Here is a 10,429-nt window from a genome sequence, read left to right on the forward strand (position 1 = left end):
GCATTAAAACATCAGAAAATACTGAGAAGCTTAAAATAATATCAAATAGCTGTTTTTAAATTGAAAGATACTCATATTTACAAAAATACAATGGAGAAAAGCACCAAATCCTAATGATTAATTTGCTGTTGATCAATCAACTAATCATTTCAGCACACGTCTATTATAAAGGCTTTATTTTCATGCTGACAAAAGAAAAAATCCTGTAATTTAAGGTCTTGAAAAAGGTTAAAAAATCACAGAAAGTACAAAAAATTAGATTCAGTCTTCAAAAACCAGAACTGATCAAATCTTCTGCACGTTCCTGCTAATGTGTGTTTATGTGTGTGTGTGTGTGTGTGTGTGTGTGTGTGTGTGTGTGTGTGCGCGCGTGCGTATCTGTGCGTCCTTGCATCACAACCTGTTTCTCAGCATTATTGTCACTTCCTCCTCCGCCGCTGTGCAGGTCGCTCCGGCGGTGCTTCAACAGCAAACGGCAGGAAAAAAAAACAAAAACAAAGAGAGAGCGTGTGGTGGGGCGAGATGGAACAAGAAGAGAGGAAGGAACGAGGGAAAAAAAGAAATGTTTCACCGCTTTCAGAGAGAGAGCACCACCCCCCCCCCCCACGCCGCCCCCCCCTCTAATCACATTACCCAAGAAAACTTTTACTTATGGCTAATGGAATTCGCTTAAAATTGAACCACTAGGGCGAAAGTAGATTTGCATTGATCCAGATATGTATAGAGCCAAAGTCAGTCTATCTATTCTTTGAGGGAATTAAAGGCCGCTAAGCCTATAGAGCCAGACTGTATAATCCTATGTTAGAAGATCAATACTGGCTGGAACCCACGTGAGCTTTTTTCATTGTGTGTGTCTGCCTGAATATACATTATATACAACTGTGTATGTTTGCTTGTGTGTATTCATCCAGAATGTATATTTTACCTGTAAATCCTTCAGTTTGTGGGGACTCTGCTCGTCTCTGGCCTCGGTTCGTCTTGAAGAGAGGGCTCTTTCGGAGGGGTTGAAGGGGTTTTGCAGCCCGACTGTTAACACCATACAAATAAGCCTGGCTGCCCGGCGTTTATTTAGTCTGACACCCATCGTCTAGCGTGCCCTCTGACAGCTTTAACCCCCCCCCCCCCCACGGGAGGAGCGGAGGGAGCTGGCAGCCAAAACGTAGTGGGTGCAGCTCTGGATTAAATGATCATAAACCAACTGGACATGAAATACGTTGTTACAGTGTCCAACTCATGCTAATCTCAAAGCAACAGGAGATATTTACCTGAGGTGGAAGAGGCATATGTGTCCAACAGCGGTTTCATCATTCAAATATGTTTAATGGTGATATTTTTGAGCATTCAATATCATCATCATTCATCATTCATCAGGTTAAAGCAAATAAACAACAATAATTGTTTCTGTATGACTACATCTACATTAAAATTACATTTTTGTGTGGAAAAGATTTGTGTCCATATTAGGGGTCTGCCTGAATACAAATACATTATTCAGCAAATATTTGTTTCATACAAATATTTTAAAAATTATTTGTTTTCAGGAACAACAAAAAAAAAAACATGTCAAATACCAGCACGCAGGTCAGTTACATCACTATCTCAGTCTCTCTCCAGGTCTCAACGAGGGGAGTCACATCCACCTGCTACATGACGCACATTTCCTTTTGTGGACATCACTCCTGGAGTTGGGGGTGTTCCCAAGAGATAAAGCTGAGCTACTGACACACGCAAAGTGCTCTCAAGGGACTCTCCATAACCTGTTGCTCCCCTTCTCCTTTCCACAAAGTTACGTTGTAAAAAAAATAGGCAATAAATGAAAAGTGCATAGCAATAATCACCATTGAAGTTCCTCCCTACATGTTACACGGTGTGCTGTCTCTATGTTATGGGTGTATAAACAGGTAGAGGTCTGTCTGCAATGATGCGATAAGTAAAGTTTTAGCTCAGTAGTCAGTGCAGTCGTCTATGATCTGGGAGACTCCAGTTCAAGACCCGGTGTGGGAAGGTGTAAGGTAGTTTATTCATGAACACTTATTGCAACACTTTGATTTTCTAAAGATAAAAGCATAATAAAAACAAAAACAGGATTTTTAAGCCTCTTTCCACTTTAATTCAAATACAAATACAAATACTGGGCCCTCTGCACATCCCTAATCTAAGAGTGTTTCCAGATTATTGATTAAAGTCAGTGAAACACCTGAAAAACATAAAACAGTTAAATGTCTTCTTCTTCATCCACTTCTCAGTTGGCAAACAACAAAACTGCATAACAGCCAAGATTTGGTAAGGGGGGGGGGGCAAATTTGGCTGACCAAATCATAAATGCAGGTTAATGACAATGCTGTGCTGTATGATTGGCTATAAATATGTGATAGACAACATATTTGTCTTCTTAGCTTTGCTGAGACACAGTCAGCTGGTTACTGTACTCACTGACAGCTCGTTAAACCTCCGTTCAGTCTCCTCCTGCTTTCTGTTATCACTTCTTCTGTCTATTAATACAGCTGATTTCTAGATTTAGTTGTTCTCATTTACATATTTTTCTCTTTGTGTTGTCAGACAACAGGAAACGAAATTAAATCATGATTTATTGCGGCCCGTAAATTCTACCTGTTAACCTGCAGTCATTCCCAAGTTGCTGCACTACAGTGATAAAGTCTTATAACGTCTGAAAAAATCAACATAAATCCAGGTTAATGACCCAAACTTTGCTCTACTGACAGTTAAAATGAACGATCACAGACAAAGTTAGAGGTGACGACTTTACTTAACTTTACTGCCGCACAGCCCCGACCCTCCCTGAACAGCTTACATCATGGTTTTCTGAAAATTCTGTTTACCCCAAAACAAGCTGGCGTTTTAAGATTCACACACTTTGGAGACAGTTTTTGGAAAAGATCCATTTCGAGGCAAAAAAAAAATGCTGTTTTGGTCTGGATGGAGGGCTGAAAAGGATTAGTGAGGAAGACTCTTAATTGTCATCATGAAGACATGTCTGACCTCACTCTGGCTTTTATTTGTTTGTATTGTTGTTTGTGTTGTGATTTTATCTGATTTTTTATCTTATTTACGTCTGTTTTATTATTTTGATCCTTTGTTTTGTTTGATTGTAATAATCAGTCAAATAATCCCATAATCTCTCTGTAAAGCACTTTGGTCAACGTCTGTTGTTTTTAAATGTGCTCTATAAATAAATTAATTTGACTTGAAGACATAAAATCCACTAATTAGTTTCAAAGTCTAACCAAATCAATCAAAACAATGAACAAAAACTGTAAATAAACCCCCAGATTAGCCAAATTTATTTGGAAGAGAAAGTGAAGGTGAACAGTAAAATTACTACCAAGACAACATCCATCAGAGTTTACAGAACAACTTCCTGGTTCAACTTTGACCTAAAATACAAGCCGGTAGTGGTGCACACACACAGTTTCAAAGCAGGATTATGCTGACACTTTAGGTGCGGTAACTTCCAGTTAATAAGTTCATTAATCATTTTGTCTAAACTGTCACAAAACTGTGAAAAATGCCATTTCAAATTTCCCAGAGCCAATCGTCTGTCCAATCATCTTCAAGCCAACAGACCAAAATGTCGTAAACTAATAAATAGTCCAGCAGTAATTTTTATTCAAGTTGCACTTTCCTCCGACGCATTCGTCACATTTTCAGGTGTATAGAGATTTTTTTTTAATCTTTTAAGACCAATCAACAGTCTAAAACCCAAAAAGATTTAGTTAACAATGATATAAATCAGCAACCAGCAGCAGATATCTCACATTTGTGAAAATACAACCGGAGAGAGTTTTGGCATCGTGCTTGAAAAATGACTAAAACAACTTTACAAGAATGGTCGTCGATTAATTTTTTTATTGACAGACTAATCCATTAATTGACTAATGGTTGCAGTTCTAGTTTAGATAATCTGGCTAAACTGTTTACAACCTGTATGATCATTTGACTGCTAATGTTTGTTGCCTTGTCGGACTTCATTGTAGCGATGCAGCCTGGTCACCAGAATAAAACGTTGGCAGTTTACGTTTCTGCAAACCACAGAAACGTTGAATATCTACGTTTCAACACATGAAATACGTAGCATATTAACATTTCAACAATACGTATCATATCAAAATGTCAACAAAACATATCATCTCAACATTTCTAAAGTGACATAGTTCACATGCGATCTACTTGAGCTGATCTTTCCTATTAGGAGGAGGAGGGGTCGATGGATGGTTAGTAAGTTTCTTGGCAGCAAGTTGGAAGTCAGTAGTGAGTACAGTTCAAGACCACCTCGAAATCAATGCCCACTTCCCGTTTCAACCGACAAAAGCGGGTGTTTTTTGTGAGACATCGGCCGTTTTTTATTTTATTTTTTATTTGTATTTTAACCCAAACCATGATCTTTCCCTAACCCTAACCAAGTGGTCTTTGTGCCTAAACCTAACCAGACCTTAACCACAGCGTTGTCACACCATAAAACATCATTATTCAACGGGTAGAAATGTCAATATGCTACGTTTGTAGAAATGTTGACACGATACGTATTACACGTGTTGAAACATATATATTCAACGTTTCTGTGGTTTGCAGAAACGTTCAACGCCAACGTTTTCTTCTGGCGACTGGGTTGAGCGATGTGATCTTGCAAATAAGTTGGTGAGTATGTATTCAAAACTGATAGAAACAACTTGCTTTTATAACAATCCAGGTTGTTATAAATCAGAATTATCTGTTAACCTCACAGATTTTCCAGCTAAAGGACTCAGAGAGGCAACCTTGTTATTGCTAAACGTTCCCAAAGACTATTTGCACTATTATCATCATACCATAACTTCAGGAAAGTGTTCTTTCTTTGCATGTGCTTAACATGAAATCAACGAGGGAGATTAGCTAAGTGGTCAAGCCTAATCAAATCACAAGGTTTTAACTGGGCAACATTGATCAGCGCGGGAAAATAATTCCTCTTGACAGTCCATCAATCTCATCCATATTCACTCCCCCCCCCCTCAAACATCTCGACGGATCCCCCCGCAAACCCTGAGAATGTGCTAAATGACCTCACACAGTGACAGCGTCGCCGCGCACACACTCGATAGTGACCTCATTGATGAGCCAGCTCCTGCCAATACTCCAGCACACGGATACACACCCTCACACACACACACACACACACACACACATACACCCACTCATCAGTCAGGAGGTCACGGCGACCCCATCATCATCACACCGGCTGGAATGGGCAACGGCAGCAGCGCAGCAATGACATTGGCCGTCGGCAGCGAATCTGATGACTAAGAAATCCAAATATGAGATTAGTCCTTCTAACTATCCTGATCCTAAGTGCCACTCCACACAAATGGGGCCCTAAGAAGATAATAACAGTACAATTGCTTTTATAGGGAGGGAGTTATTCAATTACAAGCCCCTGGAGTGAAATGTTGCTATAACTGTACCACAGTGGGACATGGCTGAGAGACATTTTTGTAATCTTTAGGAAGAAGAAATCTGACAGCAGAAGTTCCTGTGAAGGATAAAAGGAAGAATGTGTGAAAATTCATGCACACGGTGAACAGCTGTGTTTTTTTTTTATCCAGGATAGATTCACTGAGTACAAATGATCTTTTGATACTTCATTTCTGACCTGGAAGTTGCCACAGACACATTTAGGGGCTGCCTTGCTCAAAGGCACTTTAGTGGTGGTAATAAAAGGAGCACTTCCCAGCAGAAAACTCTTGTACACACTTTCCTGTGCATATTGTTCATTATCAGTATTAAATTTAAGCATCTTTTCTTTATTTTGCACACAATTAATCTCCGAGGTACATCATGTAATTTCATTTTAACATACTTCATACTGCAAAGCAAGAATATTTGAACATGTTTATTAGAACTGCATTCATGTGATGATCAAATTCCCTCCTGATAGATTAACCACATCTGTAAGGTTGAGTTTTGGAATAAAATATATTACTGTAATGTGGTACTGTACTGTATTACTACTAAGTATTGCTTTCAATATTCAAATTTAAAAAATTCAGAGAATCTTTAATTGATGCCAGCTAGGAAGTCAAATAGAAGTCATTCATGTATTTTCACTTTTAGCTTTCCACCTTTTGTCAGGCAAAATTAAATCTATAGTTTTAAAATATTGGCATAATTTGAATTCTGATGAAAGAGTTGGATATTTGTTAAGATACTCGCCTCTTTTTGCATACAAGAGAGACAGATTTGAAAAGTGTGACTGTGATAACTCTTCTTGTTTATTTATATGCTCATTGCAATAACACAACCTGCACCAAAGAGTCTAGGTGTCCCCGTTCAGGACAGACCTTTAATATAAAGGGACATTTTTACTTACATATACTATAATGCCATCCCATTCACTTGAATGAGAAAGTGTGTCCAAACCGTTGACTGGTACTGTATGTGGGGAAGACAGAGCAAAAAACGCTATTAGGAGAAAGTGGCAGCAAAACACAATTTCTAGTCTGCACTTTCGAGGAATAAACATGATCTATTGCTTCTGAAACATGAAGCATTTTGATACATATGACTTGAGGTGTTTTCTTACAACTTAGGTTTTACTACTATCATTTAACTTTGACTGCGATTTGTTGGATATTATACTGGAATTGGATTTTTTGGACATTTCTGGGAGAATCAAACCAGTTTCTAATGGAGTCCAAGTGGAATTGTTGTCATTAGGACACACAAACTTAACTAAACAAGTAAGTATTCCTTTCCGAACATGCTTGGTGCACACGTGGCCTGAAAAAAATGTCATTGTCATTCTGCACGGAACTCACCATCTTGCACAAGTCACATTTGGGTTTAATTTGCATATTAAGAGTCCTCTTAACGTCACAAGACTTAATTGAACTGCCACATTCGGATGCATATAATAGAAATAAATCTCTCCTTAAAACCCTCGACTGCAGGTGTCTCCTTTGCCTCGCTGTACCTTTCCACCAATGAGAATTAACTGCTGCCGTACGGCCGAGCTAAAAGAATGAGCGGGTTTGACCATTCTTCCTCAGCTCTTTGGCAGCATCCACTCAGAGCTGTTGAAAGTCCCGAGGCAAGCGCGCCCTCTCCCCAACCCGCTACCTTCAACTTAATCCTGTTTGTCCCCGTTTACCAGGATTGAAGTGGAGAGGGCTTTCTGGATCCGCCCCCACCGCGCTGCCTCCCCCGTTTAAAAACATTTCCTGGACCATATCTATGTGCCCTCATCCAGGACAACTTCTATTACTTACAAATTACAGGCTCGGTAACCCAGTTATCCACCGAGGCATCGGTTCTTCTAGAAATCGACAGGGTTTCCAGGGGACAGCGGCTTGGCCAAGGGCAAACCACAGCTGAGCAGGTTGTCTTCATGAAGGAAGACGTCAAGAGTTTGACACAAAACCGTTTAAAAAACTGTTGTAGTTGACATGAAAAACTGCAGCGCTTTTTTGTGTCATTACGATACATCTACAAAATGCTCCAAACCTAGTAAATCAAAGCTTATAAGGTAAATAAAGTTTAAATTTTTGCAGTGAGATGCTTGTTGCCACATCACTATCACATGATAATCGATTGTCACGTGCCCTCCATCCTCCCCAGAGATATACTCAACGAAGACTGACAACAGGCATTAAAATTATTGATTATCATCCTCAGACACTTTCTAACTGTCTGAGGAGTTAAAGGTGGAGACGTGCCTCCGGATAATCACCCATGAGCCTCTGGGGCGGCAGTGATTATGTGTGGAATTAAGGTATTGCAGGGGAGGGGGAAATCCTGTCAAACTATGTCTTCGATACCAAACTATGTATAAGGAATATGTTATATTTAGTTCATTCTAGGATTTATTTTGTGGATAAATTTGACTTTTTGGTGACTACATCAACTCACCATCTGTACCTCTACTTTAATTTTACCTTAAAAACTCTGAAACTATTTCATAAATGTACAAATAAATGTAAATGTATAAAAGTTTTCAATTTTCAGAGGGTTTTTTTTTTTTGCATATTTTGTATCTTTATACATACAGTATGTTTATCAGTGAATTACGTTTAAAAAAAGTAAAACATACCTGAGCGTTTCATTTTTAAGATGTGTAGCCGTGTGTGTGCGTCTATCATACTGTCAACTGCTGTTTAGGATCAAGTGTATCATAACTGGTCCAGTTTTTTTTAATTTATTTGTCCGTTTGGGGTTTGCAGTACGTATCAAACTCAAGTCTGGAGGTGATTCTGCAACTCCAGCATCAGTGTGTGAAAATCCCTCATGCTCTTGACGCTTTTTCCATTATTTTTACTATGAAGTTTTAAAAAAGCATCAGACTTAGTGTGTCTTTCTTCCTGTTCTACAATTCTACTTATTGTGTATAAAATATGCCTATCCTCTGTTTAATATTTGGGTGTTTAACAATATAAACTATGGACAAAGGGAAGCCTAAAGTGAAAGGGAGGAATCTTGATTGAATGATAACATTTTTGCAGACTGCATACTTGATAAATATATAATAAAAAACTTCAGATTTTCAAAGATTTATAAAGATTTTCTTTGTCTCCTGACTGATGACTTTACAGCTCACCGCATCCAGACTGTTCGACCACACACACACACACTCTGGTTGTCTGTCTCTCAGATGTGTCCGATAGCATTAAAAACGTCTGACCACCATTCATCTTTTTCTCCAGACTCGGCCCTGGTGCTGATCCTGCAGCACAATACCTGGATGTTACACTGTTTTCTTAGTAAACAAGACTGTGAATCAACAGCGAGGAGAGAGACGGCTCAGCTTAGTGAGCCACAAACAGCTCATTTTATCCTCATATGTATCCATGTGGGTATGACGGTGACCGTAATACAGTTGAAAACACACATGACGACTTGCATTGTCACTATAAAAACAGAGATCAACCTCAAAGTATGATTTAATTTACAGTTGAAATTCCTGCAACATTACCTCAGCCTGCCACATTCAGATGTCCCAACATTTTATGATTTCCAAATGTTTTTCAACAGAGAAACACAAGAAATTGACTTGAAATGTTGTAAATTAGACTTTTCCAGCTTTAGAGACTGACAACTTTGAAGTCAGTAGTAAATGTCATTCACCAGCTGCTCCTCATTCACAATCAAACTGTGGGTGCTTCCCATTTGGCATCTCTTTCACAAGGACGAAGGAATTTAATTAACCTCGTTGTCATCCTCGATCGCTCCAGCATCACTTTGAGGAGACGGCGTAAAGCACAGCATCTCAACTGTCAAATATGTAGAAGTCGGCTTTCAATATGTAGAAATAATTAAGTAATAGTCTAAAAGAAAAAAGGTGATCAGCCCGCTGCTCATGCCAGATTAACCTCCTATGGATTCCCGGGACCAGTCATGATCCATTCATTGGCAAAAATTTTGAAAATTAATTAAACTTTTCATATTTTTTTGCAAAAAAATTCACTGGTACCAGCTTCTCAAATGTGAATATTTGCTAGTTTCCATGCTAGCAATCTCAGCATCTTTGGGTTTTTGACTGTTGGTCACTATTATAATAAGTCAAGTATTATAATATACTTATTCCATTGGCTTCAGGGAATAATTATCTGCATTTTTCACTCTTTCCTGGCATCTTATACTCTGAACAATCAATCAATTATTAAATTAAAAAGATGTCACACCTATTGATAATGAAAATAACTGTTGGTTGCAGCTTTACAATATTCCTATGATGGGATAATACTACCTCGCCCCAGGTTTTATATTTTACAATAAATATATTTTTTATACTTTACAAGTAATGAGCTCAATATAAACTAAAACAATTCATGTTTTAAAACTAGATTTCGACACAGGGTCCCTCTTCAAAACCAGGACCACAACACAGAGAATGGAGCATTGTACTTCAGTGGTGCAAACTTCTAAAAAGTTTGCAATTAACCAAATTTTGTTGAGCCAAATGATATAGAGACATTTGCGGTGCTGTTTATGGTATCATTTTCTGATTTTTAATCCACATCATTGAATTTATTGTCCAATACTGTTTTCACAGTTTCACAATTGCTTCCAGTGAAAACTCTCTGCATATCTGTGCATCTACATACATGCACAGTGAAGGCGGAAGATTGTGATTCATCATAAAAATCAGATGTAGTTTTACATAAATATCGTTCCCACTGCAGCTTTAACTTATACAGCCAGTAAGTGCTAAACGTGTTGCCGCTCTTCTTTGTATGAGCATCAATTTGTGGAGCCGGGCCAGTGAGTGGGGCTTTGAGAGTCTGATCTATGAGTCTTTGATAAGTGCAGAGGTGTGGAGATCTCAGTCAGAACCTGTTAGGTTTCTGGAGCGACCTGCAGGCCTCCTACAAGAGGGGATTAGGTTAAGCTAACTCTCAGCCATTTACAGTTATCATGGAGCGGCTGCTTCTGCCAACTACTT

The sequence above is a fragment of the Thunnus maccoyii genome, chromosome 10, assembly GCF_910596095.1.
Source record: "Thunnus maccoyii chromosome 10, fThuMac1.1, whole genome shotgun sequence".
NCBI lineage: Eukaryota > Metazoa > Chordata > Actinopteri > Scombriformes > Scombridae > Thunnus > Thunnus maccoyii.